General features: G+C 34.7%; 1 pseudogene; it reads left to right on the forward strand.

Moving 5' to 3' along the window:
• The first annotated feature begins 23129 nt into the window (after positions 1-23129).
• Positions 23130-23226, forward strand: LOC122104640 (annotated as a pseudogene).
• The last annotated feature ends 4467 nt before the right edge of the window (positions 23227-27693 follow it).

Consider the following 27693-nt stretch of genomic DNA (forward strand, 5'->3'; position numbering starts at 1 on the left):
TTCCTTCCCCTTACTTGCCCACTGATTCCCTCCACACCTGCCAAAGTTGTAAACTTCGTTTTTCAACATAACGTCTTGTACATCTCATTGTAGCAATGGGACTTGATTAAGACAGCATTACTTTTGCCTTCCATTACTATGTATTATAATTTAGGCCAGGTGGTAGAAAAGGAATTGGAAAACAATACTAAGTCAAGTAAGGTTGACATTCCTATCACATCTCTAAGGAAGTAGTGCTAAGACCCGCAAGATTCGTATGGCTGTTGCACGTGACATTATTATGTAAAACACTATTAACCATCATCTCTGACATCCATAGCATTCAGCTTCCATTTTCAAGGTCAAGAGCCAAATCTAAACCTTTTTATTGATAGGGAGTGATTCCTAGGAAGGAAGAAGGAGGATGTAGAAAGTGATGGTGGAAAATATGTATATTGGCCACCTGTCCACATTTTTTGCATTTTTAAAAACTGCTACTGATGAAACTCGCACTTACATTTAATTGACTATACTGTCTGCACAAGATGCATGTAAATAAAGAAATTTATTCTGGTGGATAGTCACATATATTATCAAAATCCATTTCTGGGAAAAAATACTAGGTAAGAAAGTATAAAGTATTGTCTATAAAATGGTTTCTTTTCCTTGAGAACAAAAGTTAGTACTGAAATGCTTACTCCAGCTTTCTTTTAGATTTTATGCTGTCTCAGTATCAAAATGTTCTCTAATTCTTGTAACATCCAAGCATAAAATACATGATTTGAAGATCTCAGTACTTTTAGAAACAAAGGTACATAATAGCTTCCTTCCTACAGAGCCTTGTGATAGCAAGTATGATTGATTGTACTATAGTTCTCTTTTTTCCCTCTTTATCTCAAGTGTTGCATAAATGGGCATATTACTTTATGTCCTGCATCAGCTTCCTGTAGATGAGATTTACCTCTACTCTGCAATGTAAAGATGGGTCATGTGACTTACCTCATCTTACAAAAATGAACCAGAAGTGGTCAAAGTCTATTTCTGGGGGAAGATTTCTGTATAACTCTCTGTGTCTAACAGCTGACTTGTTTCCCTTAGTTATAAAAATAGCATATTTCCAGAAGGAGTCTTCTTTCAACTTATATACTGGAAGAATATAGTATGTGAAATTGAGACAAAACTCACATGCAAGTTCATACATATAACAAGAAGAAGAATTAAGCTAATATTAGAATATGATATTAAGATGTTAATTTCTTAAAATGTTAATTTCTTACCATTCTTGTATATCTTTATGATAGTTCACTATAGCCCACCAGAATTTAATAAATATGAAACAAGAACTACACCAATAGATAACATTTCCTGTTGGAAATTATTACAATTTTTTTATAAATAAGTATTCTCTATGTGATCACTTTTGAGGTTATCTTTTTATCTAGATGGGTTTAATCACTCCAGAGCTAGTTAATCAGACGAGGAAGAACAAAATATCTAGATTTCTCCTTCTCTTTTCCTCTTCTCCTTTTTCTAGTATGAATTCTCATCCTTTGTCCAAATTCTCCTATTCATAAAGGAAGAATGATACATTGGGGATATCAAGTAAAATGCTTCAAATAAAGAATTTCATTCTTTCAGATATAGGTGAATAAAACAGTGTGGCTAAACGAAGAATAAAAACATGATGTTTTTTCTCTTTCTGGCTTCTACTATAGAGTCTGAACATGACTCTAAATATCTAATAAACCGTTTCCCTTGGCCAACTTTTTAAAAAAAGAGTTAGTTAAATGAATAATAATTTTGAAATTTAAAAGAAATAAATTTTAAATAAATAGTAATTTGTTGTTTGCTTTTGGGAGACATGAAATAAAACTGCATTAACACTGTTTGAGTTGAGAGTCTAAATTTTATCAGAATCTAAACATAATGCAAAATGACTAATTTTAAGATAAATAGCTTGTATATACATTTTTAACATGACATACCCACAGAGACATCTTTTTTTCTTTTACTCTCCACACTGATTCAAATTCAATAAGCAGTTCATATAATTCAAATAGTTGTTTTTCAGAAATAGATTAGACACAAAAAGTTACAAAAAAAGAATCAGTATTGGTTGGTGCATTCTTTAAAAATAGCAGTCAAATAAATATTAACCATAATACCAAAATAATAACAATCAACTGCTCTTGAAAAGAGAAGATTGTAAGCAGAATGTATAAAAAGTTATAGTGCCAGAACTGCTTCAGGAGCTGCTCTCTGGCATTTAGGATTTCTAGTACATGACAATGTTTTAATCAGGATTAATTGCTTTCAGGGACTAATTTTTTTGTAGTTATATTTCATTGAAGAAAGATGTGTTCAAAATAAATGAACGGGTAACAGGTTACAGTAGAAAGAATGCTACACAGTCATTGTGGTAGTCAGTAAAATACCTTATAAAAATATCTGTCCTCAACAAATGTCGAATCCCTCAAATGTAGATTTGCATTATATATATATATATATATATATATATATACACACATATATATATATATATATATATATATATATATATATACTTGTAAAATAATCACCTTTCATTACCCAAGGAACACAAATCTGAATAATTATCAGATGGGGGAAGTGTAACTCAAATGGGTACTTAAAATCCCAGCTGTAGTTCAAAGGGGACATGATTACCTAAGAACCATCAGAAAGATGTAAAGATGCCACATTAGAAGATAAAGGAAACGACAACAACCCAGATTCTGAATTTCTGGAAAATGGAACAGGAAGTAAATGCCTTTTCCACTACAATCATCTAAAAAGTCTTTTAGCTCTGTTGGTGCTTTGATTTTAATCTAGTGAGACTTCTTTTAGATTTCTGTACTTTAGTACTGTAAAATGATAAATACGGATTATTCAAGTCAATTAACTTGTAGAAATTTGTTAAAGCAGATTTGGTTTAGTAAAGTCACTCAGCTGCAGCCTATTCCTGATGCAACTACCGAGACACCACATATCCTACTTTCTGAGAATAAGAAAACGTTGCCCCTGGCTTTGTACACATGTATAATGGACATCCTACTGAGGGCCTTGCATTAATGAAGTCTTCAAATTCTAAATAATATTTAAATAACAAGCTCTCTATCTTTATTTTCACATTTGAGGTTCAAAGTACCAAAGTTATGTAGAAGGATAGGGTAAAAATATGGAAATGAAATCTGTCTCGTAATATTATAAATTTTGAGTCACAATTTCTAAAGTAAAAAAAAAATAAGGTAAAACAGAAACAGAAACTCAATTTTCTATCCTTCCTAAGTTTCCAACAGAAATTAGAGATTCCGGTAAGATAAATCAATCCCAGGATGGAATAGGATGTTATTGGATCACGAGATGGTGAGAAAGAAGACAACAAAAATGGGTCCCCTGGAACAACGGGAAACAAAAAGTCTACACCTATGGATTGTGATATAGCTAGAAAATAGTTTCCATTATGCTAAGTCTGTGATATTTTAGGTGTGCTTACGCAGCAACTTTCCTCTATTAAGAAATGACTCTTTATTAATACTCAAGGTTTTGCAGCTTATAACCCAGCAACAAATAATGCTTCTAAATATAAACAAGCATGATAATAAAGTAACCAAGGCTACTTACATCGCTATAGCTGATAATGAAGAATGACCTTGGGGAATAGTCAAACAGTCTTGAACATTTTCATGCCTTTCCTCTTCTCCAACATGAGAAGTCTTAGTCAAGATATGTAAAACATTAATAAAGGATTTTTATATTTTTATTGTTCACACTAAAGCAAATACACTTTTCCTCTTTGCAAGCCTGACTTTGAAATTGTCAGACCCTCACAATTATTTTATAGACAAAATTTACTGCTTTGGCTTAGGTGTTTTCCTGCCTTTGGGTACTGCTCTCTATTTTTATGGCAATTACATCGAAAAACAAGATAAAACCATTATGCTTATTTTGAATTTTTCAAAGTCAAGCTGTCTTCAAGCATTGTTTTCTGTTCCCTTCTTCACTGCTAATTAAATTTTAATTATTGTTCTTTAAATGATAACAAAAACGTCATACTTTAACGTATATTTTCACTGAAACTGGTGAAAACAAGAGTGTCTGTGATTGCTTTTTTAATTGTTTTCAAGTATTTTCCTTCACTATTTTCATTATTTCCTTTGTTCCGGTCTTCTATTCAGGAACACATGGTTACACAAAAAAATCTTCCTAAGATATAGGATATTAGGCAGAAATAAATAGATGTATAATTAAAGATTTTCATCTTTTAAGAAACTGAAAAGCTCAGAAGATATTTTGCTATTACTGACATGGTTAAAATGACTTGAATGTTTTGGTTCTTCAACTAAGTGTAATACATGTAAAATGTTACAGTTGTTCCAAACAATGATTATGGCTTATACTTTTCTGTTCCAATGAGATGAAACCTCTTACAAGGTTGGAGGGCATATCGATTTTAGGGGATAAGTGTTAATGTTAGAATGCCAAGGGGGATTCCTAAAACAGCACTGCCTATCACGTATCACATTACACTTATGTCATATAAGTATATAAACCTATAAATAAAATTGAATGAGAAATGTGTGATTTACACAATTGATTCAATAACTAAAACCAGAAAATACTTCCATATATTTATATAAACTATTATATCAAGTGAGGATTTGAAAATTTTTAGAATATATATTTTAACATTTATGTCAAAATATTGTTTATTTGTAACTGTTTATTTTTAATTATTTTCAGTTTTGGGGCTTGAAATCTGGACCTGGACACTGTCCCTCAGCTCTTCAGCTCAAGATTAGTGTTCTACCACTTGAGCCACTGCCAGTTTTCTTTTGGCTCATTGGAGATAAGATTGTCAGGGACTTTCCTGCTTAGGCTGACTTTGAACCATGATTCTCAGCTCTCAGACTCCATAGTAGCTAGGGTTAAAAGCATGAGCCTCTGGCGCCTTCCTACATAATTATTTTTACATATTCGTTAAGTATTAAGTGGTAATTCCATTAACTTATACGTTGTGTAATGATCAATCTACATCATATCTATTAATTTCTGCACGTAACATTTCTTTTTAGTGAGAATGCTCTAAAACTTATCTTCTGGCTGTGATGAAATATTTATTCTTAGCTATAATTGCCTTGCTTCTTGTTGTACACAATTATTAGATTTACTTTTAGTCATAGAAGTCTGCTAATTAAAGTTTTATAAAACATGATTTGTAAAGTGAGAGAAATTCATGGTTCTATTACTTGTTTTAAGAAAACAATTATGCGGGCTGGGAAGTTGGCTCAGTGGTAGAGTGCTTGCCTTGCATGTCTAAGGCCCTGGGTTTGATTCCTCAGCACCACATAAGCAAAAAGAAAAAAGCCGGAAGTTGCACTGTAGCTCAAGTGGTAGAGTGTTAGCCTTGAGTTGAAGAGCTGAGGGACAGTGCCCAGGCCCAGAGTTCAGGCCCCACGACTGGACCTAAAAAAAAAAAGAAAGAAAAAAGAAAACAATCATGCCTTTTATTTTCAATTATATTTCTGTGGGAATGTGTAATAGTTATTGATTTAACTGTTAAATTTGATTAACAATTACATTATATCAAGTTGATTCAAAAGTGCATTTGAAAATTGCACACATAACACAAATATACTTCCACTTTCCTCTACCACATAATTAAAATAACAGTAAAGCAAAGATTGGTGTTAGCCACTCATGTGCTGAATCCTAGAAACTCAGGAGGCTAAGAACTGAATACTTTAGTTCAATGTCAGCCCAAACAGACAAAAATGTGAAAACTTGTCTCCAATTATCCAGCCAGAAGCAGCAGGTGAGAATGTTGCTTATGAAAAGAATGTCATCAGCCATGAGCAAAAACTTCAAGAAAGACCATTAAACATTGAGTTCCATCCCTAAAAATGGCATATACACACAAGACAGCAACAAAAGGTAATATGAACATCAATAATGAAGACAACGTAGTAGAAAAGATCGTGAGAAATATGTGAACAGCTGGAAGACAGAAATCATTTGACAGAATTTTGTTTCATGAGAGGGAAAAGTCGTAGTCTTATTTGTACAATCTCATTGTGGTCATTTGTGTTGAAACCTGGCTATTGAGTAACAGTGAAAGAGTAGATTGGATTACCTGACATAGCAGATATTACCTGTGATTATGCATCATCCAACTCTGCAAAATCTAAAATCATGCTTGTTAATTTAAATAAAATTTCATGTTAGAGACTGTTTGGTCCACACAGACTGGGTCCTTGTTTTGAGGCTTCAGACCAGTGCTTTTGTTTATAAACACTCCTGTTTTAACAGGTTGGGACAAAGAGAAGTAGTGGTTTAATTATAAAAGGGAAGCATGAGACAGATATTTTTGTTGCTAAGGCTCTAACCACTTTAGATTATTTTTCAGGCCAAGCCACCCTTGAGCAATGATCGCTTACCTATGTCTTCCATAAACGTGAGAAAACAGAGAAATTACACTATATCTAGCTTTCTTTGCTTTTGTAGTTTCTCATGAATTTTTGTTTTTCAGAACTGGCCTTGATATCAGTCTTCTAAATCTCTGCTTTCTAATTAACATGGTATATTTCATTTCAAGCTTGGACCCACACTATTTGTCAATGTAAACATTCAGTATTGACTTCTGTTTTCTTGATATGAGGTTAATATGGATTTTTATGATGTTATAAGAACACAGATAAATCCCTTGAATACTTTTTCCAATTTATTTCAATATTTCTAGTATGACATCACAAATAGGACATTAATATGTCACAAGCACCTTATGCAGACCAGTTATTTTAATTATATTGTGCACATATTAAGTCCAATATAATTTTATCAAATCTATATGAATATACAATATTTAGAGATATGTTTATTTATTTACCAAAAATAAGTCTGACTCATATTTCACTTTTATAATTAAAACCACTACTTCTCTTTCTCCCATCCCAAACGTGTTTCATCCTGGCAATCAATATATTTTTTTCTCTGACTTCTAGAACATGCAATAAATAAACTTTTAAGATTGCCTTCAAATACATGATAGATTATTCCCAGTTATTGTATGCCTTAATATTGTATTGTATTCCCTCGAGTTGCCTTTTGGTCCTGTTATTAGAGAATGTAGCACAATTCCTTTACCATTCACCTGAAGAAAGCCTGAATTGATGTCCATTTCTTTGATTAGAGAAAATAATGCTGCTATAATCCTCTGTGTTTTGGCCTTTGGGTGAATGTTACATTTTTTTTCTATGAGACAAAGCCTGGAGAGCTCAATTACTGTGCTATGCAGTGGGTATTTGCTTATTTCATATTCTAGGAACCTGTAAAAATGTTTTCAGAAGTGGCTTTCCCACTTGACATTTCTGCCAGCATCCATTTTCTCTGTTTACTGATAGCATTTAATATGGTCATTATTTTATTATGGGAAGTAATTCTCATGCATGTTTTATGTTGTCATTTTAGTTTTAATATGCATTTATTTGATGACTGATGATTTCTTGTGCTTATTTTTCACAAGATATATTTTGCTGGTATCTAACTGATGTTCTCTTAAACATTGGGTTTTGAGAATTTTATGTAAAATCTAGATTTGAAGCATTCTTCAGGTATAGGATTTGCAAATATTATATCCTTGACTATGGGTACACTTCATCATCATTATCATCATCATCATCATCATCATCATCATCATCATCATCATCATCACTATTAGAATTACTACTATTACTTTTTAACATGCATGTATGGTCTTGGGGCTTGAACTCAGGGTCCCTGAGATTTGTTGCAATTTGTTAACAATTTACCATTTCAGTCATGTCACACTTCTGGCTTTTTTGCTGGTTAATCAGCGATAAGATTCTCAGAGACTTTATTTTGTGGGGGCTGGCTTCAAACAGCAATACTCAAATCACAGCCTCCCAAGTAGCTAGGATGAGATAAATGAGCTACTGCTCCCAAATTCTATTCACTATTTGTATATGAGCTTTCACAGACCAAATTTTTTTACACTTTCATTGAGTTCTACTATATCGTTTTCCTTGCCTATGATTTTAATGCCAAATTTCAGAATGCTTCATCTCCAAAATTGTCAAGACATCTTCCTTTGCTTTACACTTACATCACTCTTTTTGTTTTATATTCCACGTTTTAATCCTGCTTGAATTTAATATTTGAGTAAACTGTTAAGTTTAAGTCAATGCTTACTTTTTAATTCTCCCCAATACTGTCTAACCTATTAGATAACTTATTAAAGAGAATGTCGGGCTGGGAAGGTGGCTCAGTGGTAGAGCACTTGCTTTGCATGCTCGAAGCCCTGGGTTCGATTCCTCAGCACCACATAAGCAGAAAGAAAAAAGCCGGAAGTGGCGCTGTGGCTCAAGTGGTAGAGTGCTAGCCTTGAGCTGAAGAGCTGAGGGACAGCGCCCAGGCCCAGAGTTCAGGCCCCACGACCGGACCAAAAAAATAAATAAATAAATAAAGAGAATGTCATTCCACAAATGTTTGGTTTTACCCCTTATTAAATATTCCTTGATAATATTTATGTGGAGCTAATCGTGCCCACAGACCCATTGAGATGTATAATCTTTCCTCTACAAATATAACAATTTTACATTTACAGTTTAATATTGGACTGAGAATTACATTCCAGTTTATTTTCGTTTGTCAATGAGTCAAAGAGTGCTGTTCAGGTGTTTTTAGAAATTGTTATACACATAAATAAAACTGTGAAGCTGGGCGATGCTGGCTCATGCTTGTAATCCTACCTTCATAGGAGGCTGAGATCTGAAGATTGCGGTTCAAACCCAGCTGGAACAGGAATGTCCGTAAGACTCTTATGTCCAACTAACCACCAGAAAACCAGAAGAGAAGTGACACAGTTGCTCAATATGTAGAGAACTCACTTTGAGTTGAAGAGCATTGGGACAGTGCCCAGGCCCAGATTTCAAGCCCCATGAATGACCAAAAAAAGGGGAGGAGACAATTTATATCTTTGCTCAATTGTATCCTCCAATCAACAAAAAATATATGGCTCCATGTATTTATATTTTTGCTTTTATATTCAACATTGTATAATCTTCAATGACGGTGGGTGAACAGCACTTTAATACATTTTGACTGTGTTTGAAGATAGCACAAAATAGTCACAGAAAACAGTTGAAAAATAAAGGGCAATGGAAATGGAACAAGACAGAAATAGGTTAATCAGGCCCTTGATCAATATGGGAGTGTGTAAAGTATTTCAGCAAGATTTCTTCGTACAATTAATATACACGAATTAAGAAATATCTTCCAAAGGCATTGGTTTTCAAGTATAACATAAAGGATATATACAGATTCTGTAGTGAAATGAAAGAAAGATAGATGAGAAAATACAAATACCTACTTATTATAATTGTGTAAATAAACTAAGAAATTTGGTCAACATTCTGAGGGCTCATGGCTCATTGGACTAGAAAGCTGTTGGTATCTAAGATAATAATAAAAAGTTAGATTTTAGCCTATCTTTCAGACTGCTTAATACTATTGTTTTGGAGTCAGTATTCTTTTTGTTGTTGGTGGTGGAGGTGTTGGTGTTGTGGGTGGTGGTCCTGAGCCTTGAACTCTGGGCTTGGGCACAGTCCCTCAGCTCTTCAGCTCGAGGCTAGTCATAGTGCCACTTCCAGGTTTCTGTTGGTTTATTGATGATAAGAGTCTCATGGACTTTTCCTGTCCAGGTTGGCTTTGAACTGTGATCCTCAGATCTCAGCCTCCTGAGTAGCTAGTATAATAGATGTGAGCCACTGACACCGGGCATGAGTCAGTATTCTTAGTACAAGGAAAAAATACAAGCGGTTTGGAACAAACAAATGGCTATCTCAATAGATGCAGAAAAAGCTTTTGACAAGATCCAACACCCCTTTATGATGAAGACTCTGGAAAAACTATGAATCCAGGGAACATTCCTCAATATAATAAAGGCTGTATATGGCAAACCTCCAGCCAGCATTATATTAATGATGAAAAACTAAAGCCATTTCCTCTTAACTCAGGAAAGAGACAAGGATGTCCACTCTCTGCAGTTCTCAATTTAGTATTAGAATACCTAGCTAGAGCAATAGACAATAGGGAAACATAAAAGGCATCCAAATAGGGAAAGATGATGTAAAACTCTCCCTCTTTGCAGATGACATGATCATGTATGTAAAGAATCCCACAGACTCCACTCTCAAATTACTCATGCTGGTTCAAATCTTTGGCAAAGTAGCAGGGTAGAAAATTAACTCTCAAAAAAACAATGACTTTTCTGTATGCCAACAATTAGAAAAGCATGGCTGAAATCAGGAAAGCAACTCCATTCGAAATAACCCCACAAAAAATAAAATACCTAGGAATTAACTTAATCAAAGAAGTGAAGAATCTTTATGATTAAAACTATAAAAAACTGAAAAAGGAAACCAAATCAGAATTTAGAAAGTGGAAAAGCCTCCCATGCTCCTGGATTGGAAGGATCAACATCATGAAAATGGCAAGACTTCCCAAGGCTATTTACAAATTCAATGTGATACCTATCAATATTCCAAACTCATTCGTCAAGAAAATAGAAGAGGCAATCTAAAAATTTATATAAAACAATAAAAGATGCCCTATAGTAAAAATGATCCTTAACGGAAGAGTGCTGGAGGAATATCAATACCAAATTTTAAACTCTGCTACAAAGTGATAGTAATCAAAGTAGCTTGGTAGTGGCACAAGAAGAGACCCCAGGACCAAGGGCATATAATTGAAATCCCAGAAATGAACCCACAGATCTATAGCCACCTAATCTTTGAGAAGGTAGCTAAAAAAATAGAATGTAAGACAGACAGCCTCTTCAGTAAGTGGTGCTGGCATAATTGGTTAATCATTTGTAGAAAACTAAACATTACAGGAAAAATAGGAGATATCCTAGGTCTCCTAGGCACAGGCTGAAATTTTAATAGCGACCCAGAAACACAACATGACAAAGGGCAAAGCTAGCAAGTTCAAAGGAAAGCCCACGGATTGGATGAAGATCTTCACTGGAAATACAACAGACAGGGTCTCATATCTAAAATATACCTCGAACTCAAAACATTAAATCCCCCAACAAAAAATCCTCCAAGAAACAACTGCCCAATAAATAAGTGGGCTACAGGCTTACAGGGAAACTTCTCTGAAGAGGAAGGAAGGATAGCCAATAGGCACATAAAGAAATGCTCAAGCTCCCTAGCCATAAAAGAAATGCAAATCTAAAAACTGACATACCACCTCATCCCACTTAGGATGGCTATAATAAAACTAATAACAAGAGAAGCTGCAGGAGATGTTGGTGCGACTGTAAACTTGTTCAACAACTTTGGAAAGTAGTATGGAGGTTCCTCAAAAGACTCTACATAGCACTCCCCGAAGACCCAGCAATCCCACTTTTGGGCATTTACCCAGATGTTCACACACGAGACCATATGAAAGCTGTTTACTGCAGCATTATTTACCATAGCTAAGATACAGAACCAAACCAGATGCCCATCAGTAGACGAATGGATCAAGAAAATGTGGTATATATACACAATGAAATTCTATGTCTCCATCAGAAAGAATGACATTGCCACATTTGTTAGGAAACTGAAAGACTTGGAAAAAATTGTATTAAGGGAAGTAAGCCAGGCCCAGAGAAACGTAGGTCCTATGGTTTCCCTTAATTGCAAAAACTAGTATATGTCTAAGACAAAGAGAAACTGTCAGACAGGTTGATGTTCGGTGAAATGAACACCAAGATAAAGACTCAAATGGTTTTTTTTTTCTTGCTATTGTTTCTAGCATGATTATAAGATTATTTCATTGTTGCTTTCCATGCTTCTCCCCCACGGTATAACCCTTGTTTTCACTGTGTTTGATGTGGGTATAATTTGGGGAGGGCAAGGTAAAAACAAATTGGGATACAGGTGGACCCATTGCAACAATGACATGTAGAAGACATTATGTCCAAAAACGAACTTTCCAACTTTGGTGCGGCTTTAGGCGGGAAGAAGGGGAGATGGGAAGGGGAAACAAAGGAGAAGACAACAATGATTGATAAGAAATTTACTCATTACCTTGTTCAAGTACTTATAAACCTTCTGTATGTATTTTCACAATAAAAAAAATCATGAAATAATAAAGTAAAAATCATGTCAAGTTTTTTTGTCGGCCTTGGGGCTTGAACTCTGGGCCTGGCACTGTCCATTAGCTCTTCAGTTCAAGGTTACCACTGTACCACTTGAGTTACAGTGCTGTTTTTAGTTTTCAAGAGATATATTGGAGATAAGAGTCTCACAGACTTTTTATGCCCAGGCTGGCTTTGAACCACTATCCTCAGATCTCAGACTTTTAGGTAGCTAGGATTACAGGTATGAGCCACTAAAGCGCAGATTCAAGACAATTAAAAAAAAAGCAAATTTATTAAAACTTCTGTCTTTTTCCAATAAATTATCTTACTTTTTCAGCATTAGTTTATAACTATGAATTATTTTTACCTGTAACTGTGAATTTTTAATAGAATCAAATATGTTTTACTATTACTCAGTATCTCACAAAAATCCACTGTAATTGACTTTCCCCAAAGTCAATTATTATATACTCTATTACTCACAATTATTATTACACTTTATATTACATATAGTTTGAAGCGAAAATAGTTTGGACCATTTGAGATAAATTAGTAGATGTTATTTTAGCATTATAAATTCACATCTGTGATTTTTAAACGAAAGAAAGAAGATTTTAGATTTAAAATCAAATATGAATGTGTAGTGTGTCCCAATTGAACCAAAAATTCAGAGTTCATACACACAAAATTATTTTCTTTCCACTAAAGACCTTGAAGTAATACTATTGGAAATAGTGAGGCAAGAGGAGGAAGAATTCATATCATGTCACACAATGTCTTTTATTCTGCTACCCCGTCCACTATGAAGACCTGCCCATTCCCAGTTGTCACAAAATTTCAAGTGTCTCTCTAATAATTCTATTTGGAAAAGTTCTAAATCACTGATTCTTTTTTTTTTATTCTTTCCCTTATATGACACAAAATATAGACACAAAACAATTGAAATAAAATGCAAACATATGTTGAAGTCGCCCCAACTGGAAAAACAACCAACAAAGTAGAACTCCCCCAGGAACAAAAACAGGTTGTGCCCAGTTTTTTTAAGCACTAAAACCTCAATTACATGTTAAATTGGAGTAGAGCCATAAAGTTAACTGTGTCTAAGAAAAACGGTTGTGTTAATTTGTAATTAAATTCATCAAAATTAACCTAACATAGCAAATCCATTGAAGGGATCAAATTGTTTAAAACAAATGTGACTGTATGCGGAGTGACACCTGCACATATCTAAAAGAATAAAATAACAAAGTCATGACATACTTAAAAAATTCAGAAATGCAACGAATAAGTCTAATAGTATCCATATTGAGAAATAATTCCTACTTATTTAACAAGAAAAAATATGTAAATAACAGAATCTGAGCAGTGTACACGAGTGTATATAATTTGAAACTACTCCAAATTATACTTTGTAGAAGACTGAATGTGGCTTATCTAAAGGAAAACATCAACACATGATATAAATTAAATTAAAAATCTATGAAAAGAGAGAAGTAGTTTCTGGAAAATAATCTGTCTAGTACTGACAAAATTGAATACCTATTTAGATAGATCCAAATAAAAAGACCCAAGTTCCTCGAGTTGATTTGAAACTTTGGCAAAGTAGCAGGATACATCTGTAACATTATTATGGATGATGACTTTGGCATGCAATTCATTTCCTCTTTGATCTGACAAATGAATATATAAAAGAACAGAACTTCTCCAATTAAATATCAAAACCTAACTAAACATATAACCCGAAAAGTTATCATGTAAGCTGTATTGCAACTGGAGTAAAAGAAAAATCAGCCGCAATGATTCTATATTTATTGCAAATGTTGATTTTTTTCATAAATTATTTCAATTAGCTTGCATTTTTAAAGCATTGTGTTACATGATGTATATCTTGGTAACTAATTTAGGATGCCTCCTTAAATTTTGTTCTGATTATAATGACTCACTTCAGTTCCTAACCAATAAAATGATGTTAATTACAAAAATTCTAATAACCACTGTTTATAATACACAAAATTTCATAAGCATGACACAAGTTAGCATTGGTTAACATTTTGATATCATGGTCCCATGACTTATGAGAAGTATCTGCATGAGTACCATTGTACCTAGATTCCTCATCCTAAATTTAGCCACTGTTAAAAAATGTTTATATCTTTATTTGTCACCCATCAGAGATTAAATCTGAGTATAAAGCCTAAGGAAAATGATGAAGTAAGAACTTACCTTTTCAGGATATAAGTAAACAACATACAACATAGAGTAACTCACTGGTTTAAAGTCAACCTATTTCTCTAAAACATTCTAAGCATTTCCTTACAATATGTATTACTCTCATCAAGGGAATGGGGAATGTGAGAAGAGGACTAACCAAGCATTGCCTTCAAATATACATAATTTGGATTTACCTCTACATTTTGCTATAAGCATTTGTGATAAAAATGTATGAATAATTGATTTTCTGGTCAGGTATAATATATCCTAGTTTCATATATCAAACTACATTCAGAAAATGGTATATTCCAATTAACGAAAGAAAGTCCTGGCAGAAAAATATGGTATCTCTATACTATGTGACGCCCAATTCTTAGGTATTTCATTATGCCTCCATTTAATGAATGTGATTGTTTAAATGCTTCATAACTTATTAATTAAAACGGATCAGAGTACCATAATATAATTGTGTATAATTTTGGGCTGGGAAGGTGGCTCAGTGTTAGAGCGCTAGCCTTGCATGCATGAGGCCCTGGGTTCGATTCCTCAGCACCACATAAGCAAAAAGAAAAAAGCCAGAAGTGGCGCTGTGGCTCAAGTGGTAGAGTGCTAGCCCTGAGCTGAAGAACTAAGAGACAGAGCCCAGGCCCAGAGTTCAGTCCCCCACAAACATATTTATATGTTTGTGTGTGTATGTATAATTTTATCCTAGAATCATTCAAGAAGTGCCCATTAAATCATAACATACATGACATTCCATTGGTATTCATTTAGACAGGAATGTATTTCTTAGGATCTCCTGCCATTTGGAGGTGGCAGGACCATGATTCCAACTGTGGGATCCAGCTCCCACCACATTAACCTCAGCATAGGGAACTCACTGGTCTATCTAAGAACATCAGCAAGACCAGTGATTAAGCAGGCGCCATTGGCTCTCAGCAGTCCTCCTTGATACTTACAAGGCTGTGATAGGAAGATCATTGTCAAAGTCACCCTAGGCAGAAAAGTCCTTGAGACACCTGTCCAACTTCTGTGCTAACAAAGCCAGAAGTAGAGCCATATGGCTCCAGTGGTAGAGGGCTAGCCTTAAGCAAAAGCAGCTCATGGGCTGTGCCCAGATCCTGAGTCAGCGGTCCGGGACTGGCAACAAAAAGACATACAAAGAAATCTGTGCAGACTTCTGGATAAAGCAGGTCACACACAGCAGCCTTTATTTACATTTTATTATGAGGCCAATGCAGGAACAGTCACAAACCAGGCAGGGGAAGAAAAAATCAGGTTTCTCAGAAGTAACCAGTATTCAGAAATTTAAACATGGGGAAGTAAAATGGTAGCATACTTATGTAAAAACTACCACGAAGAAAAAGATAAGGGGTGGGTCTGGGAAGGTAGCTCAGTGGAAGAGCACTTGCCTTGCATGCACCAGGCCCTGGGATTGATTGCTCAGCACCAAATAAGCAAAAAGAAAAAAAAAAGCAGGAAGTGGTGCTGTGGCTCAAGTGATAGAGTGCTAGCCTTGAGCTAAAGAGCTGAGGGACAGTGCCCAGGCCCAGAGTTTAGGCCCTATGACCAGACCCAAAAACAATTCAAAAAAGAAAAAAAGAAGAGGAGGTTGGGAATGTGGAGTAGTGAGAGAGTGCTTGCCTAGAATGCAAGAAGCCCTGGGTTCAATTCCTCAATAGACATTCACAGAAATAGCCAGAATTGATGCTTTGGCTCAAGTTGTAGAGTGCAGCATACAGTGCCCAGGCCATGAGTTCAACCCAAGTGCAGGCAAAAAGATAGGTAGGTAGGTAGGTAGGCAGGCATGCAGATAAATATAGATAGATAGATATATACATAGATACATAAATACATAGACACATAGATAGATACATAGATAGACACATAGATAGATACATAGATAGATACTTGATACATAGAAAGATGAGAGATGAATATGGTCTTGGATGTCAGGAGGAAAGAAGGGAAAAAGTCCCAGTATTGAGGCCTTCTGCAGTGTGCCAGGCCACCAGCATCGCCTTCACACAACCACAGAGCAGGAAGACTGTCTCTTTCCCACTTCTCAGGCAACTGAGGGCCCCAGAGTCAAGTGGGCAGAGCCAGGTTCTAACTCAGGTGCTTGGTGACAGAAGAGAAAGGGCCCTGCCTCTCCTTGGACTGGGGACTTGCATTAATGATGTGGAGAATGAAGGAAGGAGAAAAGACTGGCAGAGGTAGAAGAAGGGTCTTCAAATCTGACAGATGGAGAGTCAAAAACCCACTCCTTAAGACCAGATGGCAAGGTTTTTCTGCTCTGTTCCTCCCTTCTTCCCCACTAAATTGGTGCTCTATTGTTAACCTAAAGATAGGCTGAGGCTCCCTTCACCTGAGGGAGGAAGGTTAATTAGTCATTGTTTGAAGAGGCAGAGAAAAGCCTGACCATGGTGTAACTCTAATAAATATTTCAGGTTTCCCCACAATGCTGTCTGTGCCTGGAATGAATGAAGTGGTTTTCCAGCTCACATCCCTGTTGAGTGTGTACATTCTGTAGCCTAATCCTTCAGGCATAGATCTCCTCACCTAGCCTGGCTTTTGCAACTGTTTTCTGTCCTTCAAATACAGTGTTACACTGGAGTTCATCATGCTAACAGGGCTAGGGTTTGGATCCTGAGAACTTCATTTGAACACATGATGGGTCAATAATGTTTTTTCCTGCTTCTATAGCTTGAGAACTCTAAAAACATTTAGAGTGCAAGTAACTTCTCATCACCAAAGGAAACACAAGAAGCTCTTGAACATCTGACCTTTCAGAAGTGGAAGTTAAAGTGTCATACATTTTCCGGTCCTGGCTGGCTTTACCCTGTGATCCTCAGACCTCAGCCTTCTGAGCTTGGGTAACATGCGTGAGCTATGGGTGCTCTGCTATGTTCAGAACTGTAATGACATTGACAATACAAGTCCACTGCTTATCACAAGGGGCTTGGAGAGCCTTTCAACAATGGACCATTCAGAACCCTGTAGGACATAAGTTTATAATGCTAGAATCTGAGAGGCTGGGCATATGGATGTGCTGCAATTGAACCTTGAGCTCTGACTCCAATTCTGGTGTACACCAGCATTCATTTTACATACAATGTTCTCCTAATTAGCAAATAAGGAAAGTAATTTGATTAACCCTCACTTTTTTTTTCCATTTGTGTGCCTCCAGCTCAAGCCTGGGCATCGGTCCCTGAGCCCTTCAGCTCAAGGTGAATATTCGACCACTTGACCCACATCGTCAGGTGGGGTCTTTTTCTTGTTCATTGGAGATACGAGTCTAACAGGCTTTCCTTGCCTAGGCTGTTTTTGAACTGTGGTCTTCAAATCTTAGCTTCCCGAAAAGCCAGGGTTCCAGTTGTGAGCCACAGGCATCTGGCCTATTGTTTTGACAATCCTGGGGCTTAATCTTAGGGGTTGGGTACTGTCTCTGAGCTTCTTTTCTCAAGGCTAGTACTCTACCACGTGAGCCACTCCACAGTTTCTGGCTTTTTCTGAGTATGTGGCACTGAGGATTCAAACCCTGGCATTCATGCATGCTGAGCAAGCTCTACCAATATGCCACATTTCTAGCCCCAGCCTTGCAATTTTATCCCTCAAATTGCCTATCCTCAAGAAAAGGCTTGTGAGTATAAATCATCTAAAAAATGCCTATAGGAAGTGTCCAAAGACAAATAAGACAAAGCTCATATTTGGAGAGACTTTAAGCATGTGAAGACTGTGACAAATGCTTCCATTAAATTATATATCATGTTTCAACACTTAAAAATGTATTAATGAAAAATTAGTCAATGTCCTAAATTATTGTGTATAATTTGATAATAGATATACAAAATGTACTAAATATTATGTGTATAATAACACTAAATACAACAAACAATAAATAAATAAATCAGGTAAAAAATAAAATAAATACAAAATAATTAATAAAAATAATAATATGTAATAAACATACACAAGTAAACATATAGTACACATATGTAGAAATATTTTTCCTTTGCATGGCCTTCATTCAGACTCTGCGAACTCTAGACTGAATTTCTTTTCCACAAGGAGAGTGAGTTTTGCCTTCACACATGGTGCTAAAGAGTTACCTGAATGTTGAATTCACGGTTCTGATAAAAAATTTCAAAAGAGTATTAAAGTTATGACAGTAAAATTTTAATTGTTAAAACTTTTTAACAACTTAGCCTATTAATAAAAGTTAAAATTGCCTGGGAGAATAGGCTTTCATTGAAAGAAATCGATGGAGACTTGGTAGAGAGGGAGCAATGTGGGTGAAGATGGCTCTTTTTCACACTAAACAAACAAACCTCAGAAAACTTGCTGTAAATCCTGTAGGTTTCCTTGAGAATTGTCCTTACGCAGGAAATATACTCTCACTCTGTGAAACAAAGTTGTAGTGGAAGTTAAATTCAAAGTTCTTAAAAAAACAAGGCATCAAATTTTGTGAATTAACCTTTAATTACCAAACAGTAATTCTCTGAAAAAGATAAGTTAGATCAAAATATTTAGGGAGAAATTTCCCTCCACAATGAAAGAAGGTATTGGGTTTACACTTCTCTGTTTGTAACACGTTCCACAATATCTTTGCATGTGAAGCAGTGAAACACAGAAAAAATAACTGATTGGATACTTCAAACAAATGATTTCACAGTTCTAAGTGGCTCACAAAAAATAAAATCCTTATTAACATGAGATAGTGAACAAATCTCTTATTACATAAGCTAAAAAATTTTGGGTTTGGCAAAGAATTTAGAAAATGGAAAAGGTAAGAAAACACGTTCTTAGAAGCACTAGTTAAGCATATTGGCTTCTGCAGTGGAGGGAGGCCAAAACATTTGGAGTAATGGGTTCTTGATCTTATTTCTTCCATTCTACCTTCACAAGCTATCAAGTGTGTCTCAGGACTAGAGTATCCAGTTAGACAAAGAGAACTCACAGAAGAAAGATAACATTTGCAGCAGATGTATGTGATTTATAACCTTAGACAAACTATTTAAATTTGTTCAAAATTCTCCCCTACCCCAAACTGCCCTCTTTAGACTGCTCTTCATAAACTGCTTAAAATTTTGAGAGGTCATATTCATACTCTCTAGAGATTGCTGTTTGGTTGTGATTTTTGTGTGTTTTTGTTTTGGTTGTGGTTTTTAACTGAATTACAAAAGATTGTGCAAGTGTGTTACAATTAAATATATCCATCTAATTGTCCAATGCTCCTAGGTCAGAGTCACTCTTATGATTCTCAACTAACGCCTATTCCAAGATTTATTTCCGATTTTGCACTTCCTTCATCACATGTGTACATTGCGTACTCTCTGGTTTCAACTTCCTGTTAGTCATTCTGTTAAACTGTCTGTTAATACTTTGAAAGGTTAATATACATTCCATGGAGTTTCAATCCTGCATATACTTGAACTGGTGTCAGCTTAGATTTAAATAACTTATTCATCTGCAATAACAATTTAAAGGCTGGAGACATAAAGCACCTAAACATAATTTAATTCTCATCCATTTGTATGATTAATTTTAGTCAACAAGAAAGTTTAAAAATGGCTTAGAATATATTCCTAACTACCAATTTTTATAAATGCCCTTGTACAATGGTGTGATTAATTTATTTTACATGGGAAAATATTTTCTACTACCTATAAGTTTTGGAAAAAGAAGAAAACTAAAATTTACTACTATAGATAAATATAATAGAAATACAAGATAGATTTTATGTTTGTCATATCTATGATGAGTACCATATTAAAGAATTAAAGTCATATTTCTTACTACATTGGACAGATAAGGAAAACATAAAAGAACATATGATGAGGCAAATATTTGTGACTTTTTAAAATGTACCTTATTGGTGATGTTAGGGAAAAGAACCCTAAGATATGTATTCAAATGTTTATTTTTCATGTGATTGTTTCTAATGCATTTATAAGTTTATTTCTTTGTTGCTTTGTATATCCCTCCCCCCACAGAGTAACCCCCGCTTTCACTGTATTTGATGTCAGTATAATTTGTAGAGGGGGGGAAAACAAGTCGTTTAAATAAGGATACAGTTGGACCCGTCGCAACAATGAGAAGTACAAATCGTTATGTTGAAAATGAACTTTACAACTTAGTTGGGGGGGGAGGGTGGCGGGGAGGTCTGGGCGCGGCATGGGAAGGATGGAAAGGGATGGGATGGGGAAACAAAGGAGGAGGCTACAATGCTTGATAAGAAATGCACTCATGGGCTGGGAAGGTGGCTCAGTGGTAGAGCGCTTGCCTTGCATGCTCGAGGCTCTGGGTTCGATTCCTCAGCACCACATAAGCAAAAAGAAAAAAGCCGGAAGTGGCGCTGTGGCTCAAGTGGTAGAGCGCTAGCCTTGAGCTGAAGAGCTGAGGGACAGCGCTCAGGCCCAGAGTTCAAGCCCCACGACTGGACCAAAAAAAAAAAAAAAAAGAAATGCACTCATTATCTTGCCCATGTAATTGTAACCCTTCTGTACAGTATTTTCAAAATAAAAAATAAATAAAATAAATTAATTAATTAAATGTACCTTATTAAGTAATGAAATTTTCTTTATGTGCTAATGTTTGGGTTTGAAATATGGAATTCTGATCTACTTAACACATTTCTGGAAGGCACCTACTGAACAACACAATGGTGGGTGGTACTCTTTCTCCACTTTAATGAATGGTTGAACCTGTTTGGAATTAGTGGTGGGTAAATAAATCAACTCTATTGTAACTTTCTCCATACACTTGAAACACTTGTAATGTCCCTAGTTATCATCTACTTGTCAAATGTTATTTTGGCAAATGTGATATTAAAAAGCTTATTTGAAAAGGAATATATTTTCAGGAGATTAAATGTAGGTTATCATTGGTTTGAGAATGACAACATTTTTATACCAGAGAACCAAGTTTTACTGAAGTACCAATATTTTGAATCACTAAGGGTTTTCTCAATTAATGTTTTTCTGAATTAAATTTGACCTCTAAGTTAAGTTTTCAGGGACTTGTTAAACCAATTAAGGATCTAGCCTTCCAGGAACTATTTTTTGCCCACTTATGCTGGATTGAAATATTTCATTAATCATAGGGGAGGGATATTAAAAATAATCTTATGACACTTCGTGATCTTGTTCACTCATATGGGATTGTCATCTGTAAATTGAAAGTTTGAATTACAGTACTTTCTCTCAGAGTTTGTGATCTCAGCCTCTATTTTAAGTTGCCTTGCATTATAAAATTGCTTACTGCTAATTTCTTCATCTTGAGGAATTGGGGTCCTGAAATATAGGAAATGAGAAATTGAGATGGGTCTTCAATTACTTTCTGTTGGCATGTTACATAGGCCTAGGTGAGAAGTTTTGCGACTATTATCTGATGATGCAGGTAACTGGAAGCTGGGATCCTAGGACCCACGGGTCCTGCAGAATAATAATATTTTTTTAGACATCATATCAGCAAAATTTGGCCATAATCAGTAGGAATGCTTCAGAAATATGGAGAAAAACAGTTTGGGAATAATGAGTTAAAACAATAACTAGAGCAGCAGAGTAAAATCCCTTATAGATTAGAGGAAAACAACATTGTTTTTTTACCCTGTGAATTCAGAAGACCAAGAACACTTAGAAGGTATCACAAGTTTATGCCGAAGACATTGCACTATTTTTTTTATATTCTAATATATATTCTAAACCTAATTATTTACATTCCAATTCTCTTTATTGGAATAAATAAATATCAATATATTTGTCAAATTATCAACTAATTCTAGTAAGTTTCACTGTGTGAAATAAAAAATCAGCACATATAAATATAAAATATATAATAATATATAACATAATGAAAAGGCACGTGTTTTACATTGTTCTGTTGTAGTTACTGTATCAAAGGCAACTCTGTTTTAAAGTATTATTGCATTATCTCTACCTCAGCGTTTGATAGAGTTAGACCTAAAGCTTTACCACTTGCAGATTTACAGCCTGGAGGTAAGAGGAAATATTATGATTAATACATTATCAATTTAAAGCCTAATATTGAGGAGAAACATATGGACTCCTCCTGCAACTATGAAAATATTTGGTTATAGAAAGGCAGCAGTGTAAGTTCCTGCCTGGTTGGATGATAGACAGGCCAGGACATTAGGTCATCATGCATATGAACAATTTTTTCACCTTCTTGGCTTTAGCTACTTTTGAAATGGTAGGTATAATAAACAATTATATTTTGATTAATTATATTTTAGTATGAAAAGTTCTGTCTGAACTGTTCCTCTCTCTGTGATACCTTGTAACTAAGATTAATTTTGTTCAAGTTATATAATCTATACTGTCAGGGTAAGATATTCTGGTTGGTCTGTTCCTACAGGGAAGAAGAGTAAAGGACCAGGTAAACATTTGTGTCAGTAAGACCTCATTTGGAATATTTCAGTTGTAGAAGTTTAGAAGTAGCTCTTAAGCAAGGCTTACTTTGAATCCATTAGCTCCACAATGCTCAGTTGGATAAATAAGTACTTGAATAAGCCATCACCTTTGGACCTATATATAAATACTTGAAAGTACGATTAAATCCTACATTAAAAAGACTTAAAATTGTCATGGATAAAAAAATTGCGTATGTGAGCAATCGACTGAACAATATAATTTTTTTCCAATGTTCACAGAATTTTAGGGAAATAAGATCAATAGCATTGTTAGGCAACCAAGGATATACGCCTGTATAAAGTTTGAATCATTAACTACTTAAATTTAGAGGATATTACATGCTTCTGTAGCACATATACCCAAATTAAAATACAGACATTAACATGGCACTTGCACAAGGATGATATGAAAATTTGTGAAGTATTCCATATTTTTCATTCTACAGATACAAGAAATGAAAAAAGTTATTAAAAACTTGATTACAAAATTACAAGTGTATCAATACACGTAATTCATATAATTAAAAGTTAGTTTGACATCAGTGTATTAAATCTTCACATTAGAAAAGCCTTTATGTAGCATAAACTTTACAAAACTTTTGAAATTATACAACTTTGACATTTTATCCCAAAGAAATATAATACTATAAGGAAAAAAAGGAATCTTAAACTGTTTCTATATGGAATGCAATCTGAAAGGACACAATAATGAACGTATATATTATAAAACAATGTAGAATTCAGAGTATACCTAGGAGAGAATAAAATAGATTATAGGCATTATACAAACATAGAATGTAGAATATTTTAAAATATACTTTTCCAGCCAAGCATCAGAAATACTTTAGTTTCTGTACTACTGATTTCAACAGGTAAGAAAATTCTTTCTGATTAAGAAATCACACACTCTGCAGAACTCATTATAGATGTATACAAAAACTCTTGAATACATTTTGACATCAAAGGCAGGCAATTCACTTGGAAGAATTCCACGGAATCCATGAATTTTTACAGTAAGATATCGCTGTTGCTGGGCGCTGGAGGCTCACGCCTATAATCCTAGCTACTCAGGAGACTGAAATCTGAGCATCACAGTTAAAAGCACGGGCAGGAGAGTCCATAAGACTCTTTTCTCAAATAAACCACTAGAAAACCAGATGTGGAGCTGTGGCTCAAGCGCTAGAGTGCTCTCCTTGAGCTGAAGAGTGCAGGGATAGAGCCCAAGCCCAGAGTTCAAGCCCCACGACTGACCAAAAAAACCCCCACAAAACAAGATATTGATTGCTGTTATTTGTATTGTGAAAATATTTTGTATGGACACAAAGGATGGATTGGCATTTTTGAAATTTAAGAAACTTAACTGAACTATTAGAACTTAGAAGAACAATTCGTAAAGCCTTCCACAACTTCCAAGCGGTAGTGATACATATTTATCCTTTTGGCAATATCAAATGCAGTTTCTTCCAAGTTGTTCTTCAGGCCTGGATTGACATAATGGTTCAACAGGAGGAGATCCAGAATATCTTTGCTATCTCAATTCTCAGCAGCAAGGTGCAAGGGGGAAAAGAGGCCTTTAGTTTTGTTATTGGTATCTGCATCATGATGAAGTAAAAAAGAAGCCACTCTGGTATTATTCCACATATATGCACTGTGCAGGGGTGTCCAGGCATCTACAGTTATTGTATGTTCCTCTTGAGCCACCAACTCACGGATAATGTCTAAGTGTTCACTGTAGGCTTCCCGATGAAGAGGGGTATACACATTGTCATCCCTAGTATTCACATGAGTGGCCATTTTGAAATAGTCTCCGCACTGTAGTAAGCCGATCATTTTCAGCAGCCCAAAGAAATTTGTTTGGATCCTTCTCCATTTTTTTCTTGTAATTGATACCATTCCTTACTTTTTCATCCTTTTCTTCATCTTCATCAGAATTGCCTAACCAGAGACTTTGATACCAGTGGGAATGAGGTGTCCATGTATTTCCCAGTGGGAATGAGGTGTCCATGTATTTCCCTAATAATTCACATTGGTAGAACTGGTCAGAAATATCTGGTGAATTCTTGCTTATGTTTTTAACCATGATTTATTTTCTCTTTTTCCATTTTTACTATTCAAAATTATTCTAACTAGAGTGTAGGGAATTGATGGAGAGCAGAGGAAAGATGTTACACCGTATTCAAAGTAAAGACTGAAAATGAGGACCAGTGGTGTCTTCATGTGCAGCTCCTTCTAGGAATGAGAAAGTATGAAATAATGCCTTCTGTAAAAATGATTTGGGGAATGGCAGAGCAGAAAATGAAATGATGCCACCAAAAATATAAAAGCAAAATAAATTAGGATAATTATGGAGCAATCATATTATCTATGAGAACCATGAAGGAGAGAGGAAGAGAGATGTGCAATGACCTAGTTAGCAACAAAATCCATGCCTCTGATCAATTTATTGAGCAAGCAAATTTTTTTTAAAAAATGATGGGAATAGAATGTATGTATTTACTTGAAATTAGTAAATACATTTTTAGTAGCCTACATAGAGAGAAACATCTTTGACCAAATTACAGATAAGAATCTAAATCCTTGATAATTCTAGTAACAGATCTGACTGAAATCAATTGAATCCCACTTTTCCTGTACAGTGAAGGAATAGGTCGAGGCTAGGAAAGCAGCTAGAGAAGTCAGGCCAATCATGCTTCCAGTGTAAGTGGAAGCATGATTCTGAACTTTTTTTGTGTGTTTGTGTGTGCTGATTCTGAACTATTGCTTTGAACATTATATTCTCCAAGAAGAAAAAGTGAGAATTGATAGCAAAGGACTACTAATACATTTTAACTTCTCATTAAGCACTTTCGATCATCAAAATCACATGAAGAAAATAGACAGGCCTACTTATTTAGATGAAATCAAGTGTCGTTAAAAAAACAAGGAATTTAAGTAGTCATGCAAAGGACTTCTATTTTACTACTACATTATACATTTTTTTTCTAATGTTGGGTAACAATAAATAATGGATCTATTAGAAAGCTCCTAAGCTCATATATTCAATAATGAGTTCCTTACATTATATCATGGTATTTTTTGTGTATGGTATTAAGAAGAACTTTACATTACTAACTTGAATTTCTGACAGGACAATATCATCACTGTACATCTTGCTTTCATACTTTCAGTTTCAAATTACTATCTAAATATGTGCATTACATAAGTGTAGAGAAAAAAGTAGAAGCCACACTGATGACTCATGTCTTTAATCCTAGCTAATACGAAAGATGAAATCTGAGGATTGTGATTTGAAACCAGACTAAGAAAAAAAATCCATTAGACTCTGATTTGAAAGTAACCAGAAAAAGCTAGAAATGGAGCTGTGGTACAAGCAGAAAAATGCTTCCTTGAAGAAAACTAAAACAAAACAAAATAACGAATTCTGGCTCAGTGCCAGACCCTGAGTTCAAGCCATAGTATTAGCACCAAAGAAATGAATTAATTATTTAGGTAATTAATTAATTAGAAATAAATTAAGTGGTCACATGTGGAGAGGTAGGTAAAATGTAAAACCTGTGGTGACTAGATTATGTATTATTTTGTAATAAGGCAAATTATCATTTCTCCTAATCACTAATATTTTATTTAAACTGTTTTGTACAATAAACCCTGAGTTTTTCATGCATGTATATGTGTGTGTACATGTGCGCACATGTGTGTTGTGTATATGTGTGCATGTGCTGTTGCAATGTTGCTTGCCAATGTGGACAGGGTGAGGCTGAAAAGAGTTAAATGTTGTAATGTTTTTATTTATCAGTGTTCTGTCATGTCATTTCATTGGAACCACCCTTCTGTACATTTTATTTGTCAAATAATAACATCATCATAACCAAAGCATTTACAACATTAAGTTATATAAAAGAGACTGCTTTCAGCTCTTATATGTTAGGTTAGAAGATACAGAAATAATTAGGTAGTAAGTTATTACTATATGATGACTGTCAGTACAAAATATGTATCTGGGATCTTATATGGGTTATAAATTTAAGTTACACTCATGAAGTAAGTTTGACTGACTTGACCAAACAAGTATTACTTTCTGGTTATTCCTGTGAAATCCAAGGTGAATAAACTCTTTCCGGATTTCTATTGAAAATAACTTTCTTTGTAAGATCATATCTCTTCTCACTAAGAGATAATCAACCCCATATTACGTTTGAATACCCCATCTTATTGACTGAAAATAAGTATTGTAGTTATGCTTGTTAGATATTCCTTTCATAAACAAACAAAAATCATGTGTCATCTCCAGATTGTGAATATATGTGAAGGTGTTTTGTACATGCAAAGGGAACTTCACTAATGACTGTTTTGTGGGAGTAAGTATCACAATTTTAACAAATAGAGCTGTTTGAATATCTTTTCCAATAAAAATAACATCCCAGAGAGAGTCTTGCAATTTCTGAAAAGCCTTTGAATATTTAAGTATTATTTCAGTTCATTGACTATGCAGCTAAAGACATTTCTGAAATAAATATTAAGATATGAAAATGTAAGTGGGTATATAGGCTTTTTATGCATCATTTTATGAAAAGCCAGTTTTTATGAAACTAAATGAAATAGAATAAAAGAATGTAAGTGAATTTGGTAAGCTAATTATTAGTATAACTCTTTTCTATTAACACAGTCCTTTGAATGTAGATGATAAAGTTAAATTATTTCCGTTGTGTCTATGCACTTCAGTTAGTTTTAGAATCTTTATAGTTATAAGAGTGAATTTGTAGTATAAATAAAGGTCTTTTAAAATGATTAAGATTAATCTTGTGTTTTGTGTCCTACTCTCAACAAAATAAGTTATTAGAGTTGTTGATTTTTGCCATTCCAACTGGGGTGAAGTGGTATCTAAATGTTATTTTGATTTGCA

This window comes from Dipodomys spectabilis, unplaced genomic scaffold (assembly GCF_019054845.1).
Source record: "Dipodomys spectabilis isolate Male_0828 unplaced genomic scaffold, ASM1905484v1 ptg000029l, whole genome shotgun sequence".
Classification (NCBI taxonomy): Eukaryota; Metazoa; Chordata; class Mammalia; order Rodentia; family Heteromyidae; genus Dipodomys; species Dipodomys spectabilis.